Source organism: Channa argus, unplaced genomic scaffold, assembly GCF_033026475.1.
Source record: "Channa argus isolate prfri unplaced genomic scaffold, Channa argus male v1.0 Contig009, whole genome shotgun sequence".
Taxonomy (NCBI): domain Eukaryota; kingdom Metazoa; phylum Chordata; class Actinopteri; order Anabantiformes; family Channidae; genus Channa; species Channa argus.
This window is the reverse complement of record NW_027125228.1, coordinates 992,294-1,004,723: the sequence shown is the minus strand read 5'-3', so window position 1 is coordinate 1,004,723 and position 12,430 is coordinate 992,294. Positions and strand designations below refer to the sequence as shown.

The 12,430-nt window shown below is 41.2% G+C and overlaps 12 pseudogenes; all 12 read right to left on the bottom strand.

Moving 5' to 3' along the window:
- Positions 1-758: 758 nt before the first annotated feature.
- LOC137110497 (5S ribosomal RNA) lies at positions 759-877 on the bottom strand (annotated as a pseudogene).
- Positions 878-1,744: 867 nt separating this feature from the next.
- On the bottom strand, positions 1,745-1,863 carry LOC137110795 (5S ribosomal RNA; annotated as a pseudogene).
- An 867-nt stretch (positions 1,864-2,730) lies between these two features.
- On the bottom strand, positions 2,731-2,849 carry LOC137110841 (5S ribosomal RNA; annotated as a pseudogene).
- Positions 2,850-3,717: 868 nt separating this feature from the next.
- Positions 3,718-3,836, bottom strand: LOC137110791 (5S ribosomal RNA; annotated as a pseudogene).
- An 867-nt stretch (positions 3,837-4,703) lies between these two features.
- On the bottom strand, positions 4,704-4,822 carry LOC137110496 (5S ribosomal RNA; annotated as a pseudogene).
- Positions 4,823-5,689: 867 nt separating this feature from the next.
- LOC137110925 (5S ribosomal RNA) lies at positions 5,690-5,808 on the bottom strand (annotated as a pseudogene).
- Positions 5,809-6,675: 867 nt separating this feature from the next.
- On the bottom strand, positions 6,676-6,794 carry LOC137110607 (5S ribosomal RNA; annotated as a pseudogene).
- An 867-nt stretch (positions 6,795-7,661) lies between these two features.
- Positions 7,662-7,780, bottom strand: LOC137110495 (5S ribosomal RNA; annotated as a pseudogene).
- Positions 7,781-8,648: 868 nt separating this feature from the next.
- LOC137111167 (5S ribosomal RNA) lies at positions 8,649-8,767 on the bottom strand (annotated as a pseudogene).
- An 868-nt stretch (positions 8,768-9,635) lies between these two features.
- LOC137110816 (5S ribosomal RNA) lies at positions 9,636-9,754 on the bottom strand (annotated as a pseudogene).
- An 870-nt stretch (positions 9,755-10,624) lies between these two features.
- Positions 10,625-10,743, bottom strand: LOC137111166 (5S ribosomal RNA; annotated as a pseudogene).
- An 867-nt stretch (positions 10,744-11,610) lies between these two features.
- On the bottom strand, positions 11,611-11,729 carry LOC137110494 (5S ribosomal RNA; annotated as a pseudogene).
- Between the last annotated feature and the right edge of the window lie 701 nt (positions 11,730-12,430).

Below are 12,430 nucleotides of genomic sequence, written 5' to 3'. Positions count from 1 at the left end.
AACTGTACTGGTCTGTTACGCCCCTTTCTAGGGGGTCAGGGTGCAACATACAAAGATAAATTAGCATGTTCCCTCTCCGATCCCCAAACCAAAATCCAGGATCGAGATGTTCCAACAGAATGATATTTATTTTAAACGAAAGAAAGTGTCAAACAAAACATGACACTACAACTCAGGGCGAACCAAGGCCAACATAATAAACAAAATAAGCCATTTCCCACAGAAAGTGCTAGCTAGCCTGATAGAAATAAACAAACCAAAAGACAGTCGCTAACCCTAACTCCCTAATGTGAAAACAGTCCAAAGATAATGGCAGTTCACCCCTACAGATTTAATACTATTTACAAAATATACAATTTATAAACAAAACCACGGCACAAAACCTAACAATTCAAAAATGCTAAATAAGATTTGGAAACCAAGAACAGCAAACAGGTGCTGCTGCCAGAAAGAGCCTCGCTAGCTGTTGGGAACCGTACATTTAAAACTCCAGGAAGTGTAGGATGGACCAATCAGCTTCCTGTACTTCCCCCAAATCCGGCCAATCAGGCATGGCACCTATAAGAACAAGAAAATAAAAACAACACATATGGCCAGGACCGTAACATGGTCTACTAGTAATGAAGCACGATGGTTGACAAACCAATAAAGTAGCAAAACAGCAATGAAAGAACAAAATTTGATGAAAATATAGAACAATTTCTATGAATAAATAGGCAGTAACACCAGCTTGAGCTGCCCGTAAACCCAAGCAAAAAAGCTTACAGCACCTGGTATTCCCAGGCGGTCTTCCTACCAAGTACTAACCAGGCCCGGCCCTATTTGGCTGCCGAGATCGGACGAGATCGGGCGCTTAGAGAGCGGTGTGGCCGTAACATGCATTTGATATCATCAACAGCTCTTAAAAACGCTAGAGAAGCAGAATGCATGACACTTGCTAAGAAGAAGATAAATGTGGCAAAGTACAAAGTACTATAACTGTACTGGTCTGTTACGCCCCTGTCTAGGGGGTCAGGGTGAAACATACAAAGATAAATTTGCATGTTCCCTCTCCGATCCTCAAACCAAAATCCAGGATTGAGATGTTCCAACAGAATGATATTTATTTTAAACGAAAGAAAGTGTCAAACAAAACATGACACTACAACTCAGGGCGAACCAAGGCCAACATAATAAACAAAATAAGCCATTTCCCACAGAAAGTGCTAGCTAGCCTGATAGAAAGAAACAAACCAAAAGACAGTCGCTAACCCTAACTCCCTAATGCGAAAACAAGAGAAAACAATCAAAAGAAAAATGGCAGTCCACCCCTACAGATTTAATACTATTTACAAAATATACAATTTATAAACAAAACCACGGCACAAAACCTAACAATTCAAAAATGCTAAATAAGGTTTGGAAACCAAGAACAGCAAACAGGTGCTGCTGCCAGAAAGAGCCTCGCTAGCTGTTGGGAACCGTACTTTTAAAACTCCAGGAAGTGTAGGATGGACCAATCAGCTTCCTGTACTTCCCCCAAATCCGGCCAATCAGGCAGGGCACCTATAAGAACAAGAAAATAAAAACAACACATATGGCCAGGACCGTAACATGGTCTACTAGTAATGAAGCACGATGGTTGGCAAACCAATAAAGTAGAAAACAGCAATGAAAGAACAAAATTTGATGAAAATATAGAACAATTTCTATGAATAAATAGGCAGTAACACCAGCTTGTGCTGCCCGTAAACCCAAGCAAAAAAGCTTACAGCACCTGGTATTCCCAGGCGGTCTTCCTACCAAGTACTAACCAGGCCCGGCCGTATTTGGCTGCCGAGATCGGACGAGATCGGGCGCTTAGAGAGCGGTGTGGCCGTAACATGCATTTGATATCATCAACAGCTCTTAAAAACGCTAGAGAAGCAGAATGCATGACACTTGCTAAGAAGAAGATAAATGTGGCAAAGTACAAAGTACTATAACTGTACTGGTCTGTTACGCCCCTGTCTAGGGGGTCAGGGTGAAACATACAAAGATAAATTTGCATGTTCCCTCTCCGATCCCCAAACCAAAATCCAGGATTGAGATGTTCCAACAGAATGATATTTATTTTAAACGAAAGAAAGTGTCAAACAAAACATGACACTACAACTCAGGGCGAACCAAGGCCAACATAATAAACAAAATAAGCCATTTCCCACAGAAAGTGCTAGCTAGCCTGATAGAAATAAACAAACCAAAAGATAGTCGCTAACCCTAACTCCCTAATGTGAAAACAAGAGAAAACAATCAAAAGAAAATGGCAGTCCACCCCTACAGATTTAATACTATTTACAAAATATACAATTTATAAACAAAACCACGGCACAAAACCTAACAATTCAAAAATGATAAATAAGATTTGGAAACCAAGAACAGCAAACAGGTGCTGCTGCCAGAAAGAGCCTCGCTAGCTGTTGGGAACCGTACATTTAAAACTCCAGGAAGTGTAGGATGGACCAATCAGCTTCCTGTACTTCCCCCAAATCCGGCCAATCAGGCACGGCACCTATAAGAACAAGAAAATAAAAACAACACATATGGCCAGGACCGTAACATGGTCTACTAGTAATGAAGCACGATGGTTGACAAACCAATAAAGTAGCAAAACAGCAATGAAAGAACAAAATTTGATGAAAATATAGAACAATTTCTATGAATAAATAGGCAGTAACACCAGCTTGTGCTGCCCGTAAACCCAAGCAAAAAAGCTTACAGCACCTGGTATTCCCAGGCGGTCTTCCTACCAAGTACTGACCAGGCCCGGCCCTATTTGGCTGCCGAGATCGGACGAGATCGGGCGCTTAGAGAGCGGTGTGGTCGTAACATGCATTTGATATCATCAACAGCTCTTAAAAACGCTGGAGAAGCAGAATGCATGACACTTGCTAAGAAGAAGATAAATGTGTCAAAGTACAAAGTACTATAACTGTACTGGTCTGTTACGCCCCTTTCTAGGGGGTCAGGGTGCAACATACAAAGATAAATTAGCATGTTCCCTCTCCGATCCCCAAACCAAAATCCAGGATCGAGATGTTCCAACAGAATGATATTTATTTTAAACGAAAGAAAGTGTCAAACAAAACATGACACTACAACTCAGGGCGAACCAAGGCCAACATAATAAACAAAATAAGCCATTTCCCACAGAAAGTGCTAGCTAGCCTGATAGAAAGAAACAAACCAAAAGACAGTCGCAAACCCTAACTCCCTAATGCGAAAACAAGAGAAAACAATCAAAAGAAAAATGGCAGTCCACCCCTACAGATTTAATACTATTTACAAAATATACAATTTATAAACAAAACCACGGCACAAAACCTAACAATTCAAAAATGCTAAATAAGGTTTGGAAACCAAGAACAGCAAACAGGTGCTGCTGCCAGAAAGAGCCTCGCTAGCTGTTGGGAACCGTACTTTTAAAACTCCAGGAAGTGTAGGATGGACCAATCAGCTTCCTGTACTTCCCCCAAATCCGGCCAATCAGGCAGGGCACCTATAAGAACAAGAAAATAAAAACAACACATATGGCCAGGACCGTAACATGGTCTACTAGTAATGAAGCACGATGGTTGACAAACCAATAAAGTAGCAAAACAGCAATGAAAGAACAAAATTTGATGAAAATATAGAACAATTTCTATGAATAAATAGGCAGTAACACCAGCTTGTGCTGCCCGTAAACCCAAGCAAAAAAGCTTACAGCACCTGGTATTCCCAGGCGGTCTTCCTACCAAGTACTAACCAGGCCCGGCCCTATTTGGCTGCTGAGATCGGACGAGATCGGGCGCTCAGAGAGCGGTGTGGCCGTAAGTTGCATTTGACATCATCAACAGCTCTTAAAAACGCTGGAGAAGCAGAATGCATGACACTTGCTAAGAAGAAGATAAATGTGGCAAAGTACAAAGTACTATAACTGTACTGGTCTGTTACGCCCCTGTCTAGGGGGTCAGGGTGCAACATACAAAGATAAATTAGCATGTTCCCTCTCCGATCCCCAAACCAAAATCCAGAATCGAGATGTTCCAACAGAATGATATTTATTTTAAACGAAAGAAAGTGTCAAACAAAACATGACACTACAACTCAGGGCGAACCAAGGCCAACATAATAAACAAAATAAGCCATTTCCCACAGAAAGTGCTAGCTAGCCTGATAGAAATAAACAAACCAAAAGATAGTCGCTAACCCTAACTCCCTAATGTGAAAACAAGAGAAAACAATCAAAAGAAAATGGCAGTCCACCCCTACAGATTTAATACTATTTACAAAATATACAATTTATAAACAAAACCACGGCACAAAACCTAACAATTCAAAAATGCTAAATAAGATTTGGAAACCAAGAACAGCAAACAGGTGCTGCTGCCAGAAAGAGCCTCGCTAGCTGTTGGGAACCGTACTTTTAAAACTCCAGGAAGTGTAGGATGGACCAATCAGCTTCCTGTACTTCCCCCAAATCCGGCCAATCAGGCAGGGCACCTATAAGAACAAGAAAATAAAAACAACACATATGGCCAGGACCGTAACATGGTCTACTAGTAATGAAGCACGATGGTTGACAAACCAATAAAGTAGCAAAACAGCAATGAAAGAACAAAATTTGATGAAAATATAGAACAATTTCTATGAATAAATAGGCAGTAACACCAGCTTGAGCTGCCCGTAAACCCAAGCAAAAAAGCTTACAGCACCTGGTATTCCCAGGCGGTCTTCCTACCAAGTACTAACCAGGCCCGGCCCTATTTGGCTGCCGAGATCGGACGAGATCGGGCGCTTAGAGAGCGGTGTGGCCGTAACATGCATTTGACATCATCAACAGCTCTTAAAAACGCTAGAGAAGCAGAATGCATGACACTTGCTAAGAAGAAGATAAATTTGGCAAAGTACAAAGTACTATAACTGTACTGGTCTGTTACGCCCCTGTCTAGGGGGTCAGGGTCAAACATACAAAGATAAATTTGCATGTTCCCTCTCCGATCCCCAAACCAAAATCCAGGATTGAGATGTTCCAACAGAATGATATTTATTTTAAACGAAAGAAAGTGTCAAACAAAACATGACACTACAACTCAGGGCGAACCAAGGCCAACATAATAAACAAAATAAGCCATTTCCCACAGAAAGTGCTAGCTAGCCTGATAGAAATAAACAAACCAAAAGATAGTCGCTAACCCTAACTCCCTAATGTGAAAACAAGAGAAAACAATCAAAAGAAAATGGCAGTCCACCCCTACAGATTTAATACTATTTACAAAATATACAATTTATAAACAAAACCACGGCACAAAACCTAACAATTCAAAAATGCTAAATAAGATTTGGAAACCAAGAACAGCAAACAGGTGCTGCTGCCAGAAAGAGCCTCGCTAGCTGTTGGGAACCGTACATTTAAAACTCCAGGAAGTGTAGGATGGACCAATCAGCTTCCTGTACTTCCCCCAAATCCGGCCAATCAGGCACGGCACCTATAAGAACAAGAAAATAAAAACAACACATATGGCCAGGACCGTAACATGGTCTACTAGTAATGAAGCACGATGGTTGACAAACCAATAAAGTAGCAAAACAGCAATGAAAGAACAAAATTTGATGAAAATATAGAACAATTTCTATGAATAAATAGGCAGTAACACCAGCTTGAGCTGCCCGTAAACCCAAGCAAAAAAGCTTACAGCACCTGGTATTCCCAGGCGGTCTTCCTACCAAATACTAACCAGGCCCGGCCCTATTTGGCTGCCGAGATCGGACGAAATCGGGCGCTTAGAGAGCGGTGTGGCCGTAACATGCATTTGATATCATCAACAGCTCTTAAAAACGCTAGAGAAGCAGAATGCATGACACTTGCTAAGAAGAAGATAAATGTGGCAAAGTACAAAGTACTATAACTGTACTGGTCTGTTACGCCCCTGTCTAGGGGGTCAGGGTGAAACATACAAAGATAAATTTGCATGTTCCCTCTCCGATCCCCAAACCAAAATCCAGGATTGAGATGTTCCAACAGAATGATATTTATTTTAAACGAAAGAAAGTGTCAAACAAAACATGACACTACAACTCAGGGCGAACCAAGGCCAACATAATAAACAAAATAAGCCATTTCCCACAGAAAGTGCTAGCTAGCCTGATAGAAAGAAACAAACCAAAAGACAGTCGCTAACCCTAACTCCCTAATGCGAAAACAAGAGAAAACAATCAAAAGAAAAATGGCAGTCCACCCCTACAGATTTAATACTATTTACAAAATATACAATTTACAAACAAAACCACGGCACAAACCTAACAATTCAAAAATGCTAAATAAGGTTTGGAAACCAAGAACAGCAAACAGGTGCTGCTGCCAGAAAGAGCCTCGCTAGCTGTTGGGAACCGTACTTTTAAAACTCCAGGAAGTGTAGGATGGACCAATCAGCTTCCTGTACTTCCCCCAAATCCGGCCAATCAGGCAGGGCACCTATAAGAACAATAAAATAAAAACAACACATATGGCCAGGACCGTAACATGGTCTACTAGTAATGAAGCACGATGGTTGACAAACCAATAAAGTAGCAAAACAGCAATGAAAGAACAAAATTTGATGAAAATATAGAACAATTTCTATGAATAAATAGGCAGTAACACCAGCTTGTGCTGCCCGTAAACCCAAGCAAAAAAGCTTACAGCACCTGGTATTCCCAGGCGGTCTTCCTACCAAGTACTAACCAGGCCCGGCCCTATTTGGCTGCTGAGATCGGACGAGATCGGGCGCTCAGAGAGCGGTGTGGCCGTAAGCTGCATTTGACATCATCAACAGCTCTTAAAAACGCTGGAGAAGCAGAATGCATGACACTTGCTAAGAAGAAGATAAATGTGGCAAAGTACAAAGTACTATAACTGTACTGGTCTGTTACGCCCCTGTCTAGGGGGTCAGGGTGAAACATACAAAGATAAATTTGCATGTTCCCTCTCCGATCCTCAAACCAAAATCCAGGATTGAGATGTTCCAACAGAATGATATTTATTTTAAACGAAAGAAAGTGTCAAACAAAACATGACACTACAACTCAGGGCGAACCAAGGCCAACATAATAAACAAAATAAGCCATTTCCCACAGAAAGTGCTAGCTAGCCTGATAGAAATAAACAAACCAAAAGATAGTCGCTAACCCTAACTCCCTAATGTGAAAACAAGAGAAAACAATCAAAAGAAAATGGCAGTCCACCCCTACAGATTTAATACTATTTACAAAATATACAATTTATAAACAAAACCACGGCACAAAACCTAACAATTCAAAACTGCTAAATAAGATTTGGAAACCAAGAACAGCAAACAGGTGCTGCTGCCAGAAAGAGCCTCGCTAGCTGTTGGGAACCGTACTTTTAAAACTCCAGGAAGTGTAGGATGGACCAATCAGCTTCCTGTACTTCCCCCAAATCCGGCCAATCAGGCAGGGCACCTATAAGAACAAGAAAATAAAAACAACACATATGGCCAGGACCGTAACATGGTCTACTAGTAATGAAGCACGATGGTTGACAAACCAATAAAGTAGCAAAACAGCAATGAAAGAACAAAATTTGATGAAAATATAGAACAATTTCTATGAATAAATAGGCAGTAACACCAGCTTGAGCTGCCCGTAAACCCAAGCAAAAAAGCTTACAGCACCTGGTATTCCCAGGCGGTCTTCCTACCAAGTACTAACCAGGCCCGGCCCTATTTGGCTGCCGAGATCGGACGAGATCGGGCGCTTAGAGAGCGGTGTGGCCGTAACATGCATTTGACATCATCAACAGCTCTTAAAAACGCTAGAGAAGCAGAATGCATGACACTTGCTAAGAAGAAGATAAATGTGGCAAAGTACAAAGTACTATAACTGTACTGGTCTGTTACGCCCCTGTCTAGGGGGTCAGGGTGAAACATACAAAGATAAATTTGCATGTTCCCTCTCCGATCCCCAAACCAAAATCCAGGATTGAGATGTTCCAACAGAATGATATTTATTTTAAACGAAAGAAAGTGTCAAACAAAACATGACACTACAACTCAGGGCGAACCAAGGCCAACATAATAAACAAAATAAGCCATTTCCCACAGAAAGTGCTAGCTAGCCTGATAGAAATAAACAAACCAAAAGACAGTCGCTAACCCTAACTCCCTAATGTGAAAACAAGAGAAAACAATCAAAAGAAAAATGGCAGTCCACCCCTACAGATTTAATACTATTTACAAAATATACAATTTATAAACAAAACCACGGCACAAAACCTAACAATTCAAAAATGCTAAATAAGGTTTGGAAACCAAGAACAGCAAACAGGTGCTGATGCCAGAAAGAGCCTCGCTAGCTGTTGGGAACCATACTTTTAAAACTCCAGGAAGTGTAGGATGGACCAATCAGCTTCCTGTACTGCCCCCCAATCCAGCCAATCAGGCAGGGCACCTATAAGAACAAGAAAATAAAAACAACACATATGGCCAGGACCGTAACATGGTCTACTAGTAATGAAGCACGATGGTTGGCAAACCAATAAAGTAGCAAAACAGCAATGAAAGAACAAAATTTGATGAAAATATAGAACAATTTCTATGAATAAATAGGCAGTAACACCAGCTTGTGCTGCCCGTAAACCCAAGCAAAAAAGCTTACAGCACCTGGTATTCCCAGGCGGTCTTCCTACCAAGTACTAACCAGGCCCGGCTCTATTTGGCTGCCGAGATCGGACGAGATCGGGCGCTTAGAGAGCGGTGTGGCCGTAAGCTGCATTTGATATCATCAACAGCTCTTAAAAACGCTGGAGAAGCAGAATGCATGACACTTGCTAAGAAGAAGATAAATGTGGCAAAGTACAAAGTACTATAACTGTACTGGTCTGTTACGCCCCTGTCTAGGGGGTCAGGGTGAAACATACAAAGATAAATTTGCATGTTCCCTCTCCGATCCCCAAACCAAAATCCAGGATCGAGATGTTCCAACAGAATGATATTTATTTTAAACGAAAGAAAGTGTCAAACAAAACATGACACTACAACTCAGGGCGAACCAAGGCCAACATAATAAACAAAATAAGCCATTTCCCACAGAAAGTGCTAGCTAGCCTGATAGAAAGAAACAAACCAAAAGACAGTCGCTAACCCTAACTCCCTAATGCGAAAACAAGAGAAAACAATCAAAAGAAAAATGGCAGTCCACCCCTACAGATTTAATACTATTTACAAAATATACAATTTATAAACAAAATCACGGCACAAAACCTAACAATTCAAAAATGCTAAATAAGGTTTGGAAACCAAGAACAGCAAACAGGTGCTGCTGCCAGAAAGAGCCTCGCTAGCTGTTGGGAACCGTACTTTTAAAACTCCAGGAAGTGTAGGATTGACCAATCAGCTTCCTGTACTTCCCCCAAATCCGGCCAATCAGGCAGGGCACCTATAAGAACAAGAAAATAAAAACAACACATATGGCCAGGACCGTAACATGGTCTACTAGTAATGAAGCACGATGGTTGACAAACCAATAAAGTAGCAAAACAGCAATGAAAGAACAAAATTTGTTGAAAATATAGAACAATTTCTATGAATAAATAGGCAGTAACACCAGCTTGTGCTGCCCGTAAACCCAAGCAAAAAAGCTTACAGCACCTGGTATTCCCAGGCGGTCTTCCTACCAAGTACTAACCAGGCCCGGCCGTATTTGGCTGCCGAGATCGGACGAGATCGGGCGCTCAGAGAGCGGTGTGGCCGGAAGCTGCATTTGACATCATCAACAGCTCTTAAAAACGCTGGAGAAGCAGAATGCATGACACTTGCTAAGAAGAAGATAAATGTGGCAAAGTACAAAGTACTATAACTGTACTGGTCTGTTACGCCCCTGTCTAGGGGGTCAGGGTGCAACATACATAGATAAATTAGCATGTTCCCTCTCCGATCCCCAAACCAAAATCCAGAATCGAGATGTTCCAACAGAATGATATTTATTTTAAACGAAAGAAAGTGTCAAACAAAACATGACACTACAACTCAGGGCGAACCAAGGCCAACATAATAAACAAAATAAGCCATTTCCCACAGAAAGTGCTAGCTAGCCTGATAGAAATAAACAAACCAAAAGATAGTCGCTAACCCTAACTCCCTATAATGTGAAAACAAGAGAAAACAATCAAAAGAAAAATGGCAGTCCACCCCTACAGATTTAATACTATTTACAAAATATACAATTTATAAACAAAACCACGGCACAAAACCTAACAATTCAAAAATGCTAAATAAGATTTGGAAACTAAGAACAGCAAACAGGTGCTGCTGCCAGAAAGAGCCTCGCTAGCTGTTGGGAACCGTACTTTTAAAACTCCAGGAAGTGTAGGATGGACCAATCAGCTTCCTGTACTTCCCCCAAATCCGGCCAATCAGGCAGGGCACCTATAAGAACAAGAAAATAAAAACAACACATATGGCCAGGACCGTAACATGGTCTACTAGTAATGAAGCACGATGGTTGACAAACCAATAAAGTAGCAAAACAGCAATGAAAGAACAAAATTTGATGAAAATATAGAACAATTTCTATGAATAAATAGGCAGTAACACCAGCTTGAGCTGCCCGTAAACCCAAGCAAAAAAGCTTACAGCACCTGGTATTCCCAGGCGGTCTTCCTACCAAGTACTAACCAGGCCCGGCTCTATTTGGCTGCCGAGATCGGACGAGATCGGGCGCTTAGAGAGCGGTGTGGCCGTAAGCTGCATTTGACATTATCAACAGCTCTTAAAAACGCTAGAGAAGCAGAATGCATGACACTTGCTAAGAAGAAGATAAATGTGGCAAAGTACAAAGTACTATAACTGTACTGGTCTGTTAAGCCCCTGTCTAGGGGGTCAGGGTGAAACATACAAAGATAAATTTGCATGTTCCCTCTCCGATCCTCAAACCAAAATCCAGGATTGAGATGTTCCAACAGAATGATATTTATTTTAAACGAAAGAAAGTGTCAAACAAAACATGACACTACAACTCAGGGCGAACCAAGGCCAACATAATAAACAAAATAAGCCATTTCCCACAGAAAGTGCTAGCTAGCCTGATAGAAATAAACAAACCAAAAGATAGTCGCTAACCCTAACTCCCTAATGTGAAAACAAGAGAAAACAATCAAAAGAAAATGGCAGTCCACCCCTACAGATTTAATACTATTTACAAAATATACAATTTATAAACAAAACCACGGCACAAAACCTAACAATTCAAAAATGCTAAATAAGATTTGGAAACCAAGAACAGCAAACAGGTGCTGCTGCCAGAAAGAGCCTCACTAGCTGTTGGGAACCGTACATTTAAAACTCCAGGAAGTGTAGGATGGACCAATCAGCTTCCTGTACTTCCCCCAAATCCGGCCAATCAGGCACGGCACCTATAACAACAAGAAAATAAAAACAACACATATGGCCAGGACCGTAACATGGTTTACTAGTAATGAAGCACGATGGTTGACAAACTAATAAAGTAGCAAAACAGCAATGAAAGAACAAAATTTGATGAAAATATAGAACAATTTCTATGAATAAATAGGCAGTAACACCAGCTTGAGCTGCCCGTAAACCCAAGCAAAAAAGCTTACAGCACCTGGTATTCCCAGGCGGTCTTCCTACCAAGTACTAACCAGGCCCGGCCCTATTTGGCTGCCGAGATCGGACGAGATCGGGCGCTTAGAGAGCGGTGTGGCCGTAACATGCATTTGATATCATCAACAGCTCTTAAAAACGCTAGAGAAGCAGAATGCATGACACTTGCTAAGAAGAAGATAAATGTGGCAAAGTACAAAGTACTATAACTGTACTGGTCTGTTACGCCCCTGTCTAGGGGGTCAGGGTGAAACATACAAAGATAAATTTGCATGTTCCCTCTCCGATCCCCAAACCAAAATCCAGGATTGAGATGTTCCAACAGAATGATATTTATTTTAAACGAAAGAAAGTGTCAAACAAAACATGACACTACAACTCAGGGCGAACCAAGGCCAACATAATAAACAAAATAAGCCATTTCCCACAGAAAGTGCTAGCTAGCCTGATAGAAAGAAACAAACCAAAAGACAGTCGCTAACCCTAACTCCCTAATGCGAAAACAAGAGAAAACAATCAAAAGAAAAATGGCAGTCCACCCCTACAGATTTAATACTATTTACAAAATATACAATTTATAAACAAAACCACGGCACAAAACCTAACAATTCAAAAATGCTAAATAAGGTTTGGAAACCAAGAACAGCAAACAGGTGCTGCTGCCAGAAAGAGCCTCGCTAGCTGTTGGGAACCGTACTTTTAAAACTCCAGGAAGTGTAGGATGGACCAATCAGCTTCCTGTACTTTCCCCAAATCCGGCCAATCAGGCAGGGCACCTATAAGAACAAGAAAATAAAAACAACACATAT